Consider the following 22360-nt stretch of genomic DNA (forward strand, 5'->3'; position numbering starts at 1 on the left):
GCAAAAGACGCTTCCTCAGCAGGAGTCCACCCACAGCCTCACTGCTGTCTGCCCAGGAGGAAGGATTTGATGGGCTCTTAATGCGACTTTTCTCTTAACTAGGCCAGACTTCCTCACACTCCAAAAGGTGTCATCTCCCACATTAGCAGCAGCACAACCTTCGTGGCATTCAGATGCAGAGTTCTTTGTTTCCAGGACATTGGAAAAGGGAGGTGGAGCTGGGGCCGGAGGTGCACACCTGTAATCCCAGCGGCTCAGGAGGCTGAGGTAGGAGGATCAAGAGTTCAAAGCCAGCCTCACAAAAGCGAGGTGCTAAACAACTCAGGGAGACCTTGTCTCCAAATAAAATATGAAATAGGGCTGGGGATGTGGCTCAGTGGTCAAGTGCCCCTGAATTCAATCCCTGGCCCAGGGAGAGAGAGAGAGAGAGAGAGAGAGAGAGAAGAGTTTGTTTTCTGGGGTTGAAGGGTAATAGACATGAGAGCAGATGTTGAGAGTCACAGCTTAAACTTGCAGTGTCAAGCACTGCGTCTCAAATGACAGATGCCCATGGTCTTTCCCACCCTGCCCCTCATTCCCCCCATTCCACCTGCTCCGTGCTGGGGACAGAACCCAGAACTTTGCCCATACTAGGCAAAAGCTCCACTGTTGAGCCACACCCCCAGTCTTGGGATCCTCAATAAACTGTTTTGGGGCTCCTTATCATATATGAATCCATTTATTTTTTAATTTATTTTGGGTACCGTAGATTGAACCCAGGGGCGCTCAACCACTGAGCCACATCCCCAGCCCTTTTTAGTGTTTTATTTAGAGACAAGGTCTCCCTAAAATGCTCAGGGCCTTGCTAAGTTGTAGAGGCTGGCTTTGAACCCCCAAGCCTCCTGCCTCAGTCACCCGAGCTGCTAGATTACAGGGGTGCACCTGGCTATTTGAGGTCCTTTAAAGGGAACGGGCGGGCTGGGGATATAGCTCAGTTGGTAGAGTGCTTGCCTCTCAAGCATAAGGCCCTGGGTTCGATCCCCAGCACCGCAAAAAATAAATAAGTAAATTTAAAAAAATAAATAAATAAAGGGCAGGGGCCCCTTAGGGAGGTATTGTGTCACAATGACCATACCCAGCCATGGGAACATATTCTTTTCCAGAAAAGGTGGAGCTTGAGGGCTGGACCACACTTCCAAGTGTGCACATTAAAACCACCATCTCTAATATAGTGTATAACCAACACCTTACTATGGGGCTCAGTGGGTAGCTCAGTGGTAGAGCATGCGCTTCATACACACAGGACCCTGGGTTCAATCCCAGCCCCATAAATAGATAAATAAATTACCCCCATGTAAGGAAAATCCCACGAAACCACGCCGGACACGGGAAATCACATAAGGGAGTTTATTAAGCAAACAGAGTGTCTCCCTGCAGGGTAAGAGAGAAAATGAGAGGAAAAGAGAAAGGGCGCGCGCTAGAGAGAGTGGAAAGCGAGGAGGAGGAAAAGCAAGAGTGGAGGAGAGAGAAGCAAGAGAGGAAAGATGGCGGTTGAATTCCACCGGGCTAACGGGACCAATATCGGAGAAGGATATTGCAAGCTGACTGATGAACCAAAAGCTAACTAGGATGTTCACAGATTGACAAGTGGTTGGGAGGCGGGGAAAATGACTGCAACGGAATGGGCGGGGAGCAGCTTTATACATTACACCCCAGATTATAATTTTCACTTTCTCCACCGTCATTGTCAGCTTCCCCACCATTCCTAAACCTGTGCACACATGGGTTTGGCCATTCAGTAATTATTCACCTTTCCTCTGGTTTTCTTACTCTGATCTTGGCCATCTTGTTTCTGCTCTCAGTCCCTGAATGGGGTAACTGGATTCAGGGTAGGCACTTGACCTAGGCTAGTTTCTAAAACCCTATCACATTTCTCTTGCTGCTGTTTCCTTCAGGGATTGATCGTATCACTCAATTTTAGCCAATGAACCCTGGGGTGCTTTACCACCGAGCTAAGTTCTCAGCCCTTTTCATTTTTTATTTTGAGGCAAGGTCTCACTTTACAAAGTTGCTTAGGGCCTCACTAAATTGCTGAGGCTGGCCTTGAACTTGTCATCCTCCTGCCTCAGCCTATGGAGCCGCTGAGATTACAGGCATTCACACTGAGTCTGACTGGCCAATGAGACTTTTGCTGGGAATGCTGAGACGAAGATCCTCTCTTCCTTACGGTGTCAGCACCTAGGAATACTAGGCCCTGAGGGAGGAGCCCATCTGAGGAAGGAAGTAACCTAGAGGGAAAAGTACTGGAATTGGAGAGAGTGAAAGAAAATATTTGCGTCTCTGCTCCCGGGTCAGGTCTGAAGCAACATGGTATTCATGATTGGGCAATCTAATACGCTCTCTCTCTTTCTCTCTCTCCTTCCTTTCTTTCTCAGTGCTAGGGATCAAGCCCAGGGCCTTGTGCTGTGCCATGCAAATGCTCTACCACTGGGTTACACCCCCAGCCTGCCCCTCCAGTACATTCTATTGTCCTAGTCCTCTTGGGTTGATTTTGCAGTTGCTTACAATCCAAACCAACCTGAGGGAAATATCATTCTTTCCCAGACTAGAATCACCCCCTTCAGGGTACCCGTGACATTGAGTAGCCTCAGTCAGCTCACCATCCAACCCACCTCCACAGCAAGTTCTCGGGTGTCCTGACCAGCTACCTCCGGGTTTATTATAAAGCTGGCCTGGAAGAGCAGGAGGCAAGAAACCAAAGCTTCCTGTGGCATTAACTTGCTCCTGGTCTACAGCAAGTCACTTTCTCTGTTTTCTCAGCTTTGTGATCTGATAAAAGGAAGGAAGTCGATTAGACCAGTGGTTCCAAGTGCTCTTCCTTGGGTGGATTCCAGCTGGCTACAGAGCATTTACCCGGGAAGCTTGTTAGAGGCTAACCTGCTCTCATAGGTCTGGGGTGGAGTCATGGAGGAAGGAAGATCACAGTGGGCGAGGCTGGATGCATTGGTATCAGGTCCCTTATTAGAGGTTCTAGGGCTTTTTTTTTTTTTTTTTCTTTTAGTGCTGGGGACAGACCCAGGGCCTCACCTCACGTGCTAGGCAAATGCTGTGAACTATACCCCAGCCCTAGAGGCTCAGCATTTAATGTACTAGCTCTTTTTTATTTTTTAAAGTTAAATGAAGGGAGACACACTTTGACTCTTCCTCCTAACCAACCCACGTACAAATGGCGGGTCAGCATGCAACATTTCATGGGTAACTCCTCTCTGTTCTCATTGCATAGATCACTGACATGAATATTTTTGTATGAAAGTCACAATTTCAATATTGGGTGCTATCCTTCGTACTTTGATCTTATCTTCTTGTAGAGAGCAGGCAGTTGCTAAGTGGCCTTCCAGGAAGGGCACAAAACATGGAACGCTTCCAAAGTTGCGTGTTATCCTTGAGCAGGGACCACACTAATCATTCCAATTTTCACATAGGTGCTGCTGGAGGAGTGAGCACAATGCATGGAGCAGAGCACAGTACCTCTTACAGCTGAAAGTACTTCTGATAGTTCACTTATTTGCCTGGAACTAGTATTCCACATGACCTGTAGCAGTGAGGTGGAGACACCAACATTTCCCTGGATAAAGTCCTAAGAGGAAAGAGGAATGTTGGAGAAGATTTATCATATGAAACTGCACACACCCTGCCAGGTGCAGTGGGACATGCCTGTAATCCCGGTGACTTGGGAGGCTAAAGCAGGAGGATCACAAGTTCGAGACCAGCCTCAGCCACTTAGTAAGTGTTATGGTTTGGATATGAGATGTCCCCCGAAAGTTCATGAGTGAGACAACACAAGAAGATTTGGAAGAGAGATGATTGTGTTATAGCATTAACGTAATCAGTTGATTAATCCCTGATGGGATTAACTGGGTGGTAACGGAGGCAGGTGGGGTGTGGCTGGAGGAAGTGGTTCCTTGGGGGCGAGGCTATGAGGTATATATTTTGTATCTCTTCTACTCCCTCCTCCTCCTCTTCTCTCTCCCCCTCCCTCTTGCTCTCCCTCTCCTTCTTCTCTCCCCCTCCTTCCTCCCCTTCCCCCTCCCCTGATTGTGATGTGAGCTGCTTCCCTGTACCACACTCTCCAACCATGATGTCCTGCCTCTCCCTGAGACCCGAGGAATGGAGCCAGGTTTCTGTGGGCTAAGACCTCTGAAACCATGAGCCCTCGAATAAACTTTCCTCCTCTACAATTGTTCTGGTGGTTCTTTTAGTTACAGCAGCAAAAAAAGCTGGCTAAAACAGCAAGACCCTCAGCAAATTAGCAAGATCCTGTCTCAAAATCAAAAGGACTGAGGATGAGGCTTAGTGGTAAAGCACCCCAGGTCCAATCCCAGAACAGAAAGAAAGTAAGAGATTGCATATAAACTCTAACCTCACCTAGGGCTTTCCCTGAGAGAATCCATCCTTCACCAAGGCATTGAGAAAAGCATTCCTGAGAGTAGCATCAAGGTCCTTAAAAAATGTCATGGTGGCTGTCCTTTGTAACCTGGGTATGTGGAAAGAGGCCACCACTGAGATGGGCTCTCTGATTTCATGGGGATTCCTGGGGTCCTAGAGGGACACAGGCCAAGGAGAAGGGTTGAGCTGCCAGGGCGGGGAGGGAGGGGCTGACCTGTAATATTCTGCAAACTGAAGCGATAAACACAGGTTGTGTCAGTGTCCCTAGGGATGAAATAGATGAGCAGCTTATTAAATATCATCCAGTTACCCAACCCCCCAAGTCTTATGGCCAGAAGCCTAACTTGGTGCCTGTCCCAGAGAACATCTCAGGCGATTTCCACATGTAAGGCAGTCCAGAGGCCCAAAGTCCTGGTGGAATAGGAGGCCAGGTCTCTTAAGGAAGGACCCTGCAGTCTTGGCACCAGCACTTTTTCTAAGCCTTCCTGAAAGGAAGAAGAAAAGGAAAATCCAGACTTTTTAGGATTACTAGATACTGGTTTTGAATTACTGCAGTTATCTGGGAACCAAAGATTTGCATATTCAAGACTACATTGGAGGCAGGTGCAGTGGTGTCTACCAGTAGTCTAGCTGCTCAAGAGGCTGGGGCAGGAGGATTGCTTGAGGATTGGAGGCCAGCCTGGGCAACATAGTGAGGCTTTGTCTCAAAACAACACCAACAACCAAAAAACTAAATTCTGGATCTACCCCCACCCCGCTCCCCCTGCCCCCCACCCCCAATCTGTTCTGCCACTGAGTTCCTCCTCTCAATTGGACCTTCCCCAGCTCCAGTTGCTCAGGCCGTACGTGGGAGGTGTCCTTGACACTTGTCTCTTATAATCTGTCTAATCCTTCATGGGCATTTGGTGGCTCTGTTCAGAAGACACCAGGTTCACATCACCCTAGTCCACTGCAAGCGCCCCGGCCACACCGGCTCACCTCTTGCCAGGCTCACTGAGCTAGCCTGGCAAGGCGCCCTTCTTCTCAGCCAACCCCTCATTCTCCTCTCAACACAACATCTGCATCAGTCCTTTAAAAAATATAAGTCAGTCATGTCACTTCTCTGCTCAAAACCCTGAAAAAGCCTCCCTATGTCACTCCAGTGAAGGCCAAAGTCCCAGGGGCTGGGGTATGGCTTAGTGGTAGAGCCTGTGGTTAGTAGGTGAGTCTCTATGGGGTAAAAAGAAGCCTAAGTCCTTCATGGCTTGCAGGCTTTTGGGGACCTGTTAACTCTGCGACCTCATCGCTTACTGCCCTCCCTCTTGCCCGTTTTTTATCCAAAAGCACTTGGCCTCCTTGTGTTCCCAGCATTGCAAAAAAAAAAAAAAACCAAACCTCCCCTCGAGAGATGGACCCTGCCCACGCTATGTGGAATTCAGCCAGCGCCTTTCTAGGGGAACCTCATCCTTTCACCCGGCTCCGCTTTTCCTTTGGTTCTTTCTTAGCTTATCACCTGCCGACATACTACATTACTTAATGCTGTCCACACTCCTAAAGTCTTCCCCACTACAGCTTGAGGTCCACAGCGCCAGGGCCTTCATTTTCTTCACAGATGTGCACAGGCACCTGGAACAGCGCCTGGTGTATAGTGGATGCTCAAGAGTTTCGTTCATTGGATGAATTTTTGAGAGACCTGGAGAGCCTGTGGAGGGGAGAGAGAGGGTCTCCCGAGAGGGTGGGTCTTGAGAACCAGAGGATACAAGCTTCGAAGGCCTTCCCACATCATCTGATTTCTTTTCTGTCTGGTGACACATGAGGGAAAGTCTGTTGTGGGGCCTAGGAAGGCCTTCTTGTCCTCAGGGAGGCACAGGAAGACAGAGTCCCCTTCCCACTCTGCTTGCTCTGTCAAGGTCTGATTCTAGAACTATCCTCATCATTTTGGGACTGTGATGAGAGCAAGTTTAGGAAGAAGGTGGGTGGGGGGCAGGGGACAATCTGGATCCTTTACTGGCAATGCTCCATCAATGATGGACTGGCTGCCCACCTGCAGGGGGCCACCGGCAGAGGATTTCCTGCAGCTGTCACCTCTATCAGGGTTAACCCAGCTCTCTCCCTACCCAGGGCAGACTACATCTGGAGACTGAGTGCACCGAGGGTACAAGTGTCTGACCTTTTGGCCTGAAGTAGAAACTTGAGGCTCCAAAGCACTGGCTGAATCCAAGCCCTTTATGTGACGCTGTCCTCATAAAGAAGAATATATGGCCAGGTGCGCGGGTGCATGACTTCATCCCAGTGACTCGGAGGCTGAGGCAGGGGGATCACAAGTTCAAGGGCAGCCTCAGCAACATTGGGAGGTCCTAAGCAACTTACCAAGACCCAGTCTCAAAAAATAAAAAGGGTTGGGAATGTGGCTCAGTGGTTAAGCACCCCTGGGTTGGATCCACACGGTGGGGGGGCAGCTGGGGGCAGGGAGAAAAGCATATACATGGGAGCACAGGATGCAAGGGGTGAGAGCAAGAGAAGCCTGCACCCCGTACCCCAAGGCCCAGTGGGAGCAACTTTGGGCTTGCACAGTGGTGGAGGGAATTCCTGGTTCTCAAAGAGTCCTCATACTTTCACCATGAAGAGTTGCACTGATCATAAGCTATGTTGTCCCCCTGGGTGCTCTGAGCTCCTGTGTCCAGGAACCAGCAGAAAGAGGAGTCTTGGCTCCCTGTTTCAGCAGGTGTGTTTGAAGATTTACAGTTACAGCAGCTGCCAACAGCGCAGGGAGGAGTGCATGCGGATCCCAGGTTAGGTCACTAGGGGGCTTCTTGCCATTCCTTTGCTCATTCCGAACTGTAAAAGGAGGAGAGTGCAATCCCAGCTGGAGGAGGCCCTGGGAACCCGGGAGCCGGCCCTGAGGATGAGGGTTCTGGACCACGCCACCACGTGAGCCACAGAGGCCAGCAGAAGGGCAGCGGAGGTGAGCGATTGTCTAGGGTGGAGAGAGGAGGAGGAGATGAGCATCCCCTGTAGCCCTGAGACCAGCTGCGGTTGGTCTCATAACCAACCTGCGTCTCATAACCCTCTCATAACCCTCCCCTGCGTCCCCAGGAAAAGGATCAACAGACCCAAAGGAGCAGCTTCTTGAATGCATATGGCAGTTTGGGTGGTTTCAAGGGAAGACTTGCTGTCCCTCTGTGATCCCCGGTAGCATCCCTTCCTCCAACACCCACTTGGTGGCTGAGAGACACCCCACCCACCCAAGGTCACACCCTTCCTGGGGCATCTTGGGCCTCCAGGGCAAGCTGGGCGTTCTGGCTTCAGGTTGGACACTCAGGCAGACAGTGGGTGGAGCAGGACTCCTGGCCGGTTGATGGAGCAAGGTTTTGCCAGGTCGCATGGAAGTTCAACTTCTGTCTCAGCGTCTGTTTTCAGAGAACCCAGCCTGTGTTCTACCCACTCCCCAGGCAGATAGATAGGGGACTCTCTCTAGCCGCTCCTTTGAGATACCAAGGCCATGGTAGGGAGTTTCTGGGCAGTTCTTCCAACACATCTCTTCCTGCTGCCTTTGAAATTAGGTAACCTTTCTTACCTCCTCCCTTCAACATTCATTCTACAAGCAGATATCAAGCTCATACTGAATCCAGAGCCTTGACCTTTGTGTGTGTTGGTAGAGATTGAATCCAGGGCCTCCCAAACTACAGCAAGCACTCAACCACTGAACTACATCCTCAGTCGAACTTGATCTTTTTTTTTTTTTGGTACTGGGGAATGAACCCGGGGACACTTTACCATGGAGGTACATCCCCAGTCCTGTTTATTTATTTATTTTTACTTTGAGACAGGGTCTCACTAAATTGTTGGGACTGTTCTCAAACTTGCCATCCTCTGTGAATAGCACTGTGCTCACCCTTTAAAGAATGTCCCTAAGAAGAAAGACACAGACCACCATGATAATGTTGTTTGAGAAGTTATCCTACCCTGTACTGTCAGATCTACCAGAAGCAAGTTCATGGACCTGGGTAGATGTAGACACTCTGAAGGGGCAATTGGTCCCAGGACATCCAGGAAGCACATGATGTTCCAGGTTCATCCACCAGAGGGCAGGCTGCACCCAGCAAGCAGCCTCGTGGCTCTTCTTCATGCCTTCTCTCTCCTCCCCTCTCAGAGTCGAGGGTCCCCACCACTGCCTGGCATGACTGCACACTCACGCCCTTGGGGCTCTTGTTCCACCTGGTGACCCTCAGATGAACACTTTACCTTGACAGGTGGTGCTTGGTAGGGTCAGTCCACCCGGAGGAGCAGTCCTTCCCACACTGTTGCCCATACTTTATGAAATATCTTCACCTACATTTTTCTCGCTTGGTTAGCAAAACAACTTGGAAAAATAATTTATTATTATGAACACTTTTTGGAAGAAGTAACTGAGGCTCACAGAGGTTAAGTGATTGGACCAAAGTAAGTTATTGCTGCTGCTGCCATCACTGACATTTATTAAGCACTTGCTGTATGCCAGGGATGATGATGTTAAGGACCGTTTACTTAATCCAACAGTAATTAAGACAGTGAAGTGCAGGATTGACACAGGTATAGACAGATGGGCGGAACATGATAGAGTTTGTTAAAATTTGATTTGAAGATTCTGTATCCCTTACTAAATTTTGTTTACTTGTTCTAACAATTAGTAAAAGGTGTGTTAAAATATCCTGCTATGTCAAATTAGTCAATTTCTATCATATTTTTGAGGTGATGTTATTAGCTGTACAACATTTTAGAAATGCTATCTCTCTCTGGTGAATGGAACTTTTATTATTATGTAGAGGCCCTCGTTCTTGTTCTCTCTTAATGTACCTATTGTGTCGTGTGTGTGTGTGTGTGTGTGTGTGTGTGTGTGTGTGTGGTGTTGGGGGAGTCAAGCCAGGGCTTCCTGTGTGCTAAGCAGGTTATTTTTCTCTGAGCTACATCCCTAGCTCATCTTTTTTTGCTTTTCTTTTTCCTTTTTGCCTTTATCTGTATTCTTATGCTTTATTAATTAACTAACTAAATGCTGGGGATGAGGCTCAGCAGTAGTGAGTCTGCCTGACAAGGCTCTGCGTTTACCCAGCACCTCAAATAATGATAATAATAATAATTATAATTAACTAATTAACTTATTTATATATTTATTTTGGTTCTGGGTGAAGGATTATGGAAAATAATATTCCTGCAACATAGCCCCTGAAGAAAAATGGAGAGAGGTGCTGCTGGGGAGGAGAGAGGGGAAACTAGCCAAGGAACAATGGACCCTGGGGGAAAGGGGCAGATACTGAATGCTGGGCCCTAAACCATGACCTTCCCCCATGACTAATTAGGCCTAAAGGGAAGCACAACAAATACCAGTGGGCAAGATTTGAGTAGTCAACCCTGGGATCTGGACTCTTATCTCCTCAGACAACACTGAGTTTCAACCTTTTTACAACCACCCTCCTAAATTAAAGTTTTAACCTATTCAACTAGCCCCTGACGGTCAAGACTGCACGTACCCAGCTCCCAATGATTACATCATCCTACCCTATAAAACCAATATCCCCTCTGTAACTGACAGCCATTTTCCTCATCAGGAAAATGGGCCCCAATGGCGTCCAAGTCTGGGAGGGAATAAAGGCTTCTCTGAATCTGACGAGGCCCCAGCACCCAAAAAAACAAAACAAAACAAAACAAAAAAAACCAATGTGAATCTGACGAGGTCTGCCTCCGTCCCACTTACATTGGGAATTGAATCTCAGAACCTCAGAACGCTTTACCAATGAGCAACACCCCTAGCCCGTTTAAAAAATATTTATTTACTTATTTAGGTACTGGGGATTGAACCCAGGGCCTCATGTTTGCAAGGCAAGCACTCTACCGACTGAGCTATCTCCCCAGCCCCTGATTCCCACCCTTTTTAATATTTTATTTTGAGGCAGGGTCTTACTAAGTTGTTTAGAACCTCACTAAATTGCTGAAACTGGCCTTGAACTTGCAACCCTCCTGCCTCAGCTTCCCTAGCCACTGGGATACAGGAGTGAGCCACCCTTCCTTGCCCTTGCCCCCCAGTGGTCTTTTTTATTGTTATTGTTCTTTTTAGTTATACATGACAGTAGAGTGCATTTTGACATATCATACATAACTGGAGTATAACTTCCCATTCTTATGGTTGTACATGATGTGGAGTTACACTGATTGTGTATTCATATACGAACACAGGAAAGTTATGTCAGATTCATTGTACTGTCTTTCCCATTCCCGTCCCCCACTCCTGTCCCCCCAGGCCCCCCTGATCAATTCAGTGAACCCGCATCCACCCACCCCATTGTGAGTCAGCATCCTCATATCAGAGAGAATATTCAGCCTTTGGTTTTTGGGATAGGCTTATTTCACTTACCATGATAGCCTCCAGTTTCATCCATTTATCTGCAAATGCCACAATTTCAATTTTATTTATGGCTGAGTAATATTCCATTTTGCATATGTACCACATTTTCTTTATCCATTCATCTGTTGAAGGGCACCTAGGTTGGTTCCATAGCTTAGCTACTGTGAGTTGAGCTGCTATAAACATTGATGTGGCTGCACCACTGTAGTATGCTGATTTTAAGTCCTTGATGTACAAACCAAGGAGTGGAATAACTGGATCAAATGGTGGTTTCATTCCAAGTTTTCTTAGGAATCTCCATACTGCTTTCTGGAGTGGTTGCATCAATTTGCTGTCCCACCTGCAATGTATGAGTGGATGTTTTTCTTCACATCCTCAACAACATTTATTGTTACTTGTATTCTTGATAATTGCCATTCTGACTAAAGTGAGATAAAATCTCAGTGTAGTTTTAATTTGCATTTTTCTAATTGTTAGTAATTTTGAACTTTTTTTCATATATTTATTGACCATTCATATTTCTTCTTCTGTAATTTGTCTGTTCAGTTCCTTTGCTCATTTATTAATTGGTTATTTGTTTTTTGGTGTTAAGTTTTTTGAGTTCTTTATATATCCTGGAGATTAATGCTCTATCTGAGGTGTAGATGAAAAAGATTTTCTTGCATTCTGTTGGCTCTCTCTTTATGTTCTTGATTGTTTCCTTTGCTGGGAAGAAGCTTTTTAGTTTGATACAATCCCATTTATCGATTCTTTTTTCTTTTCTTTTTTTTGGGGAGGGGTGCTGGGGATCAAAGGGCCTTGTACTTATAAGGCAAGCACTCTACCGACTGAGCTATCTCCCCAGTCCCTGTAGTATAATTTAAGGTCTGGTATTGTGAAGCCTCCTGCTTCACTTTTCTTGCTGAGGATTGCTTTGGTTATTCTGGGCCTCTTATTTTTCCAAATGAATGTCATGATTGCTTTTTCTATTTCTATGAAGAAGATCAACAGAACCTTAATAGGAATTGCATTAAATCTGTATAGTGCTTTTTATTAGTATGGCCATTTTGATAATATTAATTCTGCCTATACAAGAGCAAGGGAGCTCTTTCCATGTTCCTAAGGTCTTCTTCAATTTCTGTCTTCAGTGTTCTGTAGCTTTCATTGTAGAGGTCTTCCACCTCTTTTGTTAGATTGATTCTCAAATATTTTATTTTCTTAGAGGCTATTGTAAATGGGTAGTTTTCCTAATTTCTCTTTCAGTTGATTCATCATTGATGTATAGGAACACAATTTATTTATGGGTGTTAATTTTATATCCTGTTACTTTGCTGAATTCATTTATGAATCTGGAAGTTTTTTTTTTTTTTTTTTTTTTTTTTTTTTGGTGCTGGGGATCGAATCCAGGGCCTTGTGCTTGCAAGGCAAGCACTCTACCAACTGAGCTATCTCCCCAGCCCTTGGAAGTTTTATGGTGGAATTTTTTGGATCTTCTAAATATAGAATCATGTCATCAGCAAATAGGGATGGTTTGAGTTCTTCTCTACCAATTTATATTCCTTTAATTTCATTCTTCTAATTGTCTAATTGGCTAGAGTTTCCAGGACTATGTTGAATAGAAGTGGTGAAAGAGGGTATCCTGTCTTGTTCCAGTTGTTAGAGGGAATGCTTTCAATTTTTCCATTTAGAATGATGTTGACTTTGGGATTAGCATATATTGCTTTTACAATGTTGAGGTATGTTCCTACTATCCGTAGTTTTTCTAGTGTTTTGAACATGAATGGATGCTGTATTTTGTCAAATGATTTTTCTGCATCTATTGAGATAATCATGTGAGTCTTGTCTTTAAGTCTATTGATGATGTATTACATTTAATGATTTCTATATGTTGAACCAACCTTGCATTCTGGAGATGAACCCCACTTGATTATGGTGCATTGTCTTTTTTTTTTTGGTTTTGTTTTTTGGTGCTGGGGATCGAACTCAGGGCCTTGTACTTACAAGGCAAGCACTCTACCGACTGAGCTATCTCCCCAGCCCGCATTGTCTTTTTAATATGTTTTTGTACACAGTTTGCCGGAATTTTATTGAGAATTTTTGGGTCTATGTTTATCAGGGATATTAGTCTGAAGTTTTCTATCTTTGATGTATGTTTGTCTGGTTTTGGTATAAGAGTGATACTAGCCTCACAGAATGAGTTTGGAAGGGTTCCCTCCTTTTCTATTTCATTAAATTATTTGAAGGCCTTATAGAACTCAGCTGAGAATCCATCTGGTCCCAGATTTTCCTTTGTTTGTAGACTTTTGATGGCATCTTCCATTTCATTGCTTGAAATTGATCTGTTTAAATTGTGTAGGTCCTCCAGCATCAGTTTGGGTAGATCAAATGTCTAGAAATTTGTTGATGTCTTCAAGTTTTCTATTTGAGTATAAATTTTCAAAACAGTTTCTAATTATCTTCTGGATTTCAGTAGTATTCATTGTGATATTTCCTTTTTCATCGTGAATTTTAGTAATTTGAGTTTTATATCTCTCTTTGTTAGTGTGGCTAAGGGTTTATCAATTTTACTTATTTTTTCAAAGAACCAACTTTTTGTTTTGTCAATTTTTCAATTTCATTGATTTCAGCTCTGATTTTAATTATTTCCTGTCTTCTTCTGCTGTTGGTGTTAGTTGGTTCTTCTTTTTCTAGGACTTTGAGATGCAATGTTAGGTCATTTGTTTGTTGACTTTTTATTTTTTTAATGTATGAGCTCAATGCAATGAACTTTCCTCTTAGCACTGCCTTTATAGTATCCTAGAGATTTTGATACGTTGTATTGGTGTTCTTATTTACCTCTAAATATTTTTTACTTCCTCCTTGATTCCTTCTTTTATCCATTCATCATTCAGTAGCATGCTATTTAGTCTCCAGGTGTTGGAACAGCTTCTATTTTTTATTTTGTCATTGATTTCTAGTTTCATTCTGTTATGATCTGATAGAATGCAGGGTAGTATTTCTATTTTTTTTTTTTTTTTTTTTTTGTATTTGCTGAGAGTTGCTTGGTGGCATAACATATGGTCGATTTCAGAGAAGGATTCATGTGCTGCTGGGAAGAAAGTGTATTCACTTGACGATAGGTGAAATACTCTATATATGTCTGTTAAGTCTAAATCCTTGATTGTATTATTTAATTCTATAGTTTCTTTGTTTAGTTTTTGTTTGGAACAATCTATCCAGTGGTAAGAGAGGTGTGTTAAAGTCACCCAGTATATTATGTTGTGGTCTGTTTGATTCTTGAAATTGAGAAGGGTTTGTTTGATGTACATAGATGCTCCATTGTTTGGAGTATATATATTTACAATTGTTATATCTTGTTGGTATATGATTCCCTTAAGCAGTGTGAAATATCCTTCCTTATCCCTTCTGACTAACTTTGAAGTCCACTTTGTCTGATAAGAGGATGGAAACCCCTGCTTGTTTATGCAGTCCATATGAGTGATGATGTTTTTCCCAATTTTTCACCTTCAGTTTGTGGATATCTTTTCCTAGGAAGTGAGTCTCTTAAAGACAGCATATTGTTGGGTCTTTTTTAAAATATCCAATCTGCCAGTCTATGTCTTTTGATTGATGAGTTTAGGCCATTAACATTCAGGGCTATTATTGAGTTATGATTTGTATTCCCGATCATTTTGGTTTATTTTTGGTTTTTAACTTGACTTAGTTTCTCTTTTGATTGACCTTTCCTTTACTGTATGTCCTCCCTTTGCTGGTTTTTTATCTTTTTTTTTTTTTTTTTTTTTTTTGTTTTTTCATTTCCTCTTCATGGAATATTTTTCTGAGAATGTTCTGTAGTGCAGGCTTTCTAGTTGTGAATTCTTTTAACTTTTGTTTATCATTAAAGGTTTTTATTTCATCTTCAAATCTGAAGCTTAACTTTGCTGGATATAAAATTCTCAGTTGGCATCCATTTTCTTTCTGAGTTTGATACATGTTATTCCAGGACCTCCTGGTATTGAGGTCTGGGTTGAAAAATCAGCTGAAATCCAAATTGGTTTCCCCTTTTATGTAATTTGAGTTTTTTCTCTCACAACCTTTAAAATTCTGTCTTTATTCTGTATGTTAGTCATTCTCATTATAATGTGTGTTGGTGTGGGTCTGCTGTAATTTTGTACATTTGGGTCCTGTAAGCCTCTTGTAGTTGATTTTCCACTTCATTATTTAGATTTGGGATGTTTTCTGACATTATGTCATTGAAAAGATTGTGCATTCCTCTGGTTTGTAGCTCCACACCTTCGTCTATTTCAATAAATCTTAAATTTGGTCTTTGCATGATATTCCATATTTCTTGGAAGTTCTGTTCATGGTGTCTTACCATCCTCTCTGTGTGGTCAACTTTATTTTCAAGAGTATATATTTTGTCTTCATTGTCAGGTTCTGTCTTCCAAGTGGTCTAGTCCATTGAATTTTTAATTTGGTTTATTGTTCCCTTCATTTTGAGAATTTCTGCTAGATTCCATTTTATAATCTCTGCCTCTTTATTGAAGTGATCTTTTACTTCCTATATTTTCTCTCCAATACTATCCTTTATTTCAAAGATCAATCTATGTATTTTCTAAACTCTTTCTCTGACATTCCTTCTACTGTGTTGTCTATGGATTCTATTGCTGAAACATCTTGGTTTGTTTGAGGCACTTTGTTCCCTTGCTTTTTCATGTTGTTTGTGTGTCTTCCATTTAGTGGTGTGGAGCAGGGGCAGTACAGATTCTACCCTGTAGTCTTATAGTGTCCCTGAAGACTTCCAGTACCTCACCTTTAAGGGGGAAACCAATATTAACAGCACCCATTGCAAACAATATACCACCTTAAACCAATGACTTCTATTAAGGCATTTACAGTTTTGTTGCAATAAACAGAAAAAGTGTTCAATTATTGTCTACAATATAAACAGTAAGTTTTCTAAAAGCATTTACAATTTCAAATGATGGACAATGAGGGAGCAGAAATAGTGTAAGATACAATGTTTATGAAGGAGTGGACAGATAGAGGTAAAAATAAGAATAAGAGCCAGGGAGGAATTAATAGAGGTTGGCTATTAGTATGAGAGAAGTGAGAAAGAGAATCCAGGAAGACAGGTAGGTGAGGGAAAAAATACAGATTTTTTTTTTAAAGTAAAAATATAAGAACACACAACAAAACTGCAACATACTACTCAGACATCCCATTCCTCAATAAATTGATACATGAAAAATATTTGGATTTAAAGATGGTAGAGGTGTGAGAGAAAGGGCAAAAAAAGAAGAAAAAAAAAAGGAGGAAAGTCTCAATGGAAAATTGAATGCTTGCTTCCACTGGCTTTCAAAAATTTTCTCAGCTTCCCTACTCCACTGAAAGGTGGAGTTGTCTGAAGTTTGATGTTAGCTCTAGCCCAGTGGGTGCTGGACCAGTTGGGTGGGTGAGCCGATAGCAAGATGCCCTCACACCCTCTTCTAGTCTTCCCACCTGGGGTAGCTGGCCCCTTCCATCTCTGCACACTTCAGGACTCACTGAGCTGGACAGAGCCCAGATGTTTCTCCAACCTGTGCTCTCCCTGGGGAACTGCCCTCAGTCTCTGGCTTTCCACAACTTGCCAGACCTAGACTGGCCCCGCAAACCCAGCTGCAACCTGATGGACCTAGGCTTCAGCCAGATGGCGGCCACTATCAGCCAAATGAGCAGAAAGACCTCAGGTGCCACCAGACCCCAATATATCTCCAGGCCCTGACCTGAGTCCCCACACAGAGGTGGCCATGCCTTGAGACGGCTGCAGCTGGGTGGAAAACCTGCAGGCCCTGGCTGTTGTCCCAAGATGATGGAAGCCATGTGTAACCACAAGACAAGGGACGTCCAGGTAACAGCGGGCAGCAGGTGGTCTGCGGGTGGTCTGCAGGCTAATGGCAGAAGATCAGTGGGTGGATGTCAGATAGTGGGTGACGGGTAGGTGAAAGGCAGGCGATGGGCAGGCAGGAAGCAGACAAATGGGCAAATGGCGGATGATAGGTGGTCAGTGATCAATCCACACTCAAAATGCAGGCGATATGCAGATGGTGGGTGATCACAGTGGATGAATGGGATAAACAGCAGGGGATCCATGAGCAGCAGTGACTGCCTCCCAACAGTATTTCCTATGCTTGAATCCCAAGTTACCAAGCAACAAGGAATGCAGCCTCCCTCTAGTCTGCCATCTTGGATCTCTTGAGAGTTGGCAAATTATGAATTTCTCCCTTTTGCTCTCTCTCTTTCTCTCTCTCTCTCTCTCACACACACACTCATTTATTATTTTTTTCTTTTAGTGGGATTGAACACTGGGGCACTATCACTGAGTCACAGCTCCAGTTCCCCTTTTATTTTTAAATTTTGAGACAGTGTCTCCTTAAATTGTCCAGGCTGACCTGGAACTTTTGATCAGCCTGCTTCAGCCTCCCAAATCACTGGATTACAGGTGTGGGCCACTGTGCCTGCCTGGTAAATTATGAATTTGCAGGGAGTGGGGTGTACTAGGAATTAACCCAGGGCATTTTACCAATGAGCTACATCCCCAACCCTTCTTATTTTTATTTTGTTGTGAGACAAGGTCTCACTAACTTGCTTGGGTTTCACTAAATTGCTGAGGCTGACCTTGAACTTGTGATCTCCTGGCTCAGTCTCCTGAGACTCTGGGATTGCAGGTTTACACCATCACACCCAGAAAATTATGACTTCTTAAAGGAGATTTAATTTCTCTCTTCCCGGGGCTGGAGTTGATACAGAGGTTTCATTGATCCTGCCTCCTGAATGCCATGTTTTATTTTACATTAGCTTTTGTGCTGTTTTAACCCTCTGGGGTCCCCTGTTGGAGTTCCCATCTTGGAGAGGCCTGCTAAGGACAGGGCCTAGACTAAAAGGGAAGCCTAGATAAACATGTAATTATCCCCAAAGAATGTATTCTTCTCCATACCCCCAATAGCCCCAGGCATGATATTCCTTTGAGGAAGACTAGAAGAGCCAAGGATCTGACCCCATCCGCTGGTTCATGTCGATGTGATTAGAGCCCAGTGCTGAGGGACCCACCTCTCTCTCAGCATCATCAGGATATCCTTCCCACTGAAGTGGAAACAGCAGACCCAGAGCAAGACTCCGGAGCAGGCTGTGAGCCATCTGGAGAGGGCCCAGTGGCCCCACAGATTCAGATAGTTGTGTTCTGACTTGCAGACATAGGCAAGAAAATTGTCTCCCAGGAGAAAATGAATCACCCCAGGCTGCCCAGGCCTGATCTGGGGCTGAGCGTCCCAGTCCCTTTGAGGTTCCTTCTTTTCAACATCAGCCCCCTTCCCTGCACCCAGAGTGCTCATACACATGACTCCTTTGTTTCCCAGGGTGGTTTTTAGGTGTTTGGACCTCTTTAAATATCCACTAAAGAGTTGTGGACCTTCTCCTTGGAAAAAAGCACATAAGTCAGACGCTTCTGCTTACAATTTTAGCAGGCCTGCTGCGGGGTTCCCCCTCAGATGGCAGCCTGAGAAGTCCTGCCCTAGAATCCAAGGCCCTAGAACCTCCGTTGCTTCGCCTCTCTTTAAGGTTTCCCAGAAGGCAGCCTGAGAAGTCCTGCCCTAGAATCCAAGGCCCTAGAACCTCCGTTGCTTTGCCTCTCTTTAAGGTTTCCCAGAAGTGTGGCTAAGTTCTAACAGGACTAGGAAGAGTCTGAGGGTGGAGGCAGGGCTTAGAGTTTGGGGTGGGGTGCTGCAGAGGGGCCTCCGCTGCTACTTGGTAAGAGATAAGCACTTTTTTTTTTTTTTTTTTTTTTGGGTGCTGGGGATCGAACCCAGGGCCTTGTGCTTACAAGGCAAGCACTCTACCGACTGAGCTATCTCCCCAGCCCCGATAAGCACATTTTAAAGAGACCACCTTTTGACTTTTTCTACTTGTCCCACTGTCTGACTAACCTGGTTTCAAAGGAATTTTACCGTTTTCACATTAGAATCACTAATATTTCAAAAATATTAATACAAGGGCTCCACCTACTGAAATTCTCGTTCAATCGATGTGACATGGAACCTGGGCATCGGTTCTCCCACTCTCCCACTCTCCATCCCCAGCCTTCTGTTTGTCTGCTTGTTTTGAGGCAGGGTCTTGTTAAGTTGTCCCAGGCTCCTGCCTCCACCTCCAAGTTGCTGGAATTACAGGGGTGAATGAGCATGCTGACTTCGGTTAAAAAAAAAAAAATTAAAATAGCCTTATTAGAGTATAATCAATATAAAACAAAATGCACATATTTAAGGCATATAGTTTGGTGAGTTGTGATGTGTATGAAACCAGTTAACATTTCTACATCCCCAAAAGGGTTCCATCCTTGGGAATCCATTCTGTACCACTTCTCGTCCAGGCAACCAGTGATCTGCTTTGTCATGTTAGTTCTAGAATGTCATGAATGTAGCCTTATAGTGTACACTTTTGGGGGTTCTAGATTATTTTATAATGTCATTAAACATTCATCCACATTGATACACTTATCATTATTTGCACCTTTTTGTTGCTGAAGTTAAGCGAACTGCTGAGTGTGAGGAAAGGCTCTGACCAGGCTGCTCTCCCTTCAGACACCTGTGGCAGCAGAGGGATCTGAGAGCCCCCTCTCTTCAGACCTGCTAGCTCCAAATGCAGGCATTCCTGTGACCACCCTCAGGTTTGATAATTTACTAGAAGGGCTCACAGAAGTCAAAAAGGGCTATACTTACAACTACAGTTTTATGATTGCAAAAGGCTGCAGATTAGAACTAGCCAAAGGGAGACAGGCAGGGTATAGTCTGGGAGGATTCTAAACGCAAAGTCTCCATCCTCCTCAAAGATGAGCCTCCTGGCCTTGCAGTGTGACAAATACTAGAGTACTGGCAACCAGGGAAGCTCACCTGGCTTCTTGATGTCCAGAGTTGTAACCCGGGAAGTCCCACATGGGGCCGACCTTAGTCTCCAGTGTCTCCAAAAAGTGTGTGCTAAAGCCTCCCTCACAAATCATGTTTCTAGAGCACCCGTGTTGTTGTCTCCCTTCGTTTTTCTCTCTGCCCTCTTTTCTGCTTTCTTTTACATTGACTTTTTTGTTTATTTTTTAAAATTTCATTTTTCTTTTTTTCCGTGCTGGGGATCAAACCCAGGACCCTAAGCAAGCTAAACAAGCACTTTAGCACTGAGGGAAATCCCTAGTTCTGGGTGGAACATTTTTAATGATGCCTTTTTATCTCCTCATTGACTTATTAGCTTTATCTCTGCTTTCTGTTGTGACAGTTGCTTTAGGGTTTCTAGTATATATTTCTAAATGTATCGTCTATTTCATATACAGTGTAAGAGCTAGACCAGGCAAGCTTCTTTTACCCCGCTCCTGGCCTTTTGTTCTTTGTCACTACATCCAAAATTCGGCATATATTATAAACCCCACAATATATTATCATCATTTTTCCCCTCTCAAAGAGATTAAAAGTCTTCTACATTTCCATGTGTTTACTGTTTCTGCTGCTTTTCATCCTATTTGTTTTCATTTTTGTTCTCCTGAAGACCTCTTTAAACCATTCTTACAGTTCTGGTCTGCTCGTGATGAATTCTTTCAGCTTTAGATCTGAAGAAACCTTTATGTCTCCATAATTTTTGAAATACACTTTCGCCTGGTCAAAATTGTAGGTTGATGTTTTTACCCCTCAGGGTAATTCAGACATTGTTCCATCATCTCTTAACTTGCATTATCTCCGGTGAGAAATGTGTTGACGTTTTGTATCTTTGTTCCTCTGCGCGCAAAATGTCTTTTATTTTCTGTATTTAAGGTTTTTTTTTTTTTAATTGTTGTTTTAAGTAATTACTTGGTGTAGTTTTTTTGTTTGTTTGGAGGTTTGTTGAGCATCTATATGTCTTTATATGTAAAGTGAGTTTCTTACAATCTGATCTGCTCTGACAATCTTTTTTTAAAATTCTTAAAAATTTTTACTTGTAAATAGACATGATGACTTTGTTTTATTTATTTATTACTTATGAGGTGCTGAGGATCTAACCCAGTGCCCCCACTCATGTGAGGCAAGTGCTCAACCACTGAGCCACAATCCTAGCCCCAGCAATCTGTTTTTATTGATGTATTTAGACCAGTGATGTTTAAAGTGATTATCGACACTGTTGACCAACACCTATCATATCGATAGTTTTTCATTCATGCCCTTGCTCTTTGTTCCTATTTCTATTTTCCACACTTTTCCTGCCTTTTGTGGTTTAATTGAACATTTTATTTGAAATTGAGCATTTCTCCTCCTTTCCCAGCATATCCAGTTATGTTTCTTCTTTTTATTTCCTATCATATGTGTGTGTGTGTTGCTAAGGATTGAACCCAGGGCCTTATGTGTGCTAGGCAAATGCTCTACCACTGACTCATAGCCTCAGTCCCCCCCCCCCTTTTTTTTAGATCAGCCTTATTGTTTCTTCTTTTTTTAAATATATATATATATATATATTTTTAGTTGTAAGTGGACACAATACCTTTGTTTTATTTATTGATTTTTGTGGTGCTCAGGGTTGAACCAAGTGCTAGGCAAGCACTCTACCACTGAGCCCCAACCCCAGCCCTTGTTTATTTTTCTCTTACGAAAAGACACTTGGAACAAATAGACATAAAAAATGGTACACTTCATTCTTAGCAATGGACAAATACACATTTACTTGTTATTCGCCACAGGAATGAACTAATGAAATTTTTAGAAGCATAGTCATTCCACTCCCTTCTGCCTTCTTGTTTTAAAAAAATGTCAAGTCTTTTAATTCTCCATAAGTTTTTAATAATGGATTCTTTTTTTTTTTTTTTTTTTTTTTTGGTGCTGGGGAACAAACCCAGGGCCTTGTGCTTACAAGGCAAGCACTCTACCGACTGAGCTATCTCCCCAGCCCCTAATAATGGATTCTTAAAATCTAAGTCTGGACCAAGACATCTAAATCAACAAGTTTCAAAAAAAAAAAAAAAAAAAAAAAACACATGTGGGTATATATAATGTATAATGATGTTGCCCAGAAACTCCAATTAATGATTATCCTTACAAGTTTTTCATTTCTTATCATTTGCCTGAATGGAGTCTGTTCTGTTCAAATCTGTATGGCAAATAAAACAAAGCTGGATGTATATATACACACTTTCCCATCTTAAGGAAAAATTAAATATAGGCACATTTAATATATACTGCACAACAAAATTCTGATTTCCAATACCTCAGAGGTTATATAGAAGGCAGACAAATATAAAACCACGTGTGATCAACTTTAACTCCGCCTGTCTGGCTCAGTTTTTTTTTTTTTTTTTTTTTTTTGTGGTGCTGGGGATTGAACCCAGGGCCTTGTTCATGCAAGGCAAGCACTCTGCCAACTGAGCTGTATCTCCAGCTCTTTACCTTTTATAATACCCTAGAGTTTACAATATACACTTACAACTAATCCAAGCCTACTTTCAAATAATGCTATGCTGCTTTTATGGATAGAGGAAGTGCCTTATAATAGCAAAATATTCCTGATTTTTCCCTCCTGTCTCTTGGATTGTTGCTGTTACAGTTTCACTTATACATAAGCATATAAAGTTGAAACTGTTAT

The 22360-nt window shown here is 43.4% G+C and overlaps 1 non-coding gene across 1 annotated transcript; it reads left to right on the forward strand.

The window, feature by feature from the left end:
• The first annotated feature begins 958 nt into the window (after positions 1-958).
• On the forward strand, positions 959-1032 carry Trnae-cuc (transfer RNA glutamic acid (anticodon CUC)). Its single transcript has one exon. It is a non-coding gene; the product is annotated as a tRNA-Glu (tRNA).
• The last annotated feature ends 21328 nt before the right edge of the window (positions 1033-22360 follow it).

The sequence above is a fragment of the Sciurus carolinensis genome, chromosome 1 (assembly GCF_902686445.1).
Source record: "Sciurus carolinensis chromosome 1, mSciCar1.2, whole genome shotgun sequence".
NCBI classification, from domain to species: domain Eukaryota; kingdom Metazoa; phylum Chordata; class Mammalia; order Rodentia; family Sciuridae; genus Sciurus; species Sciurus carolinensis.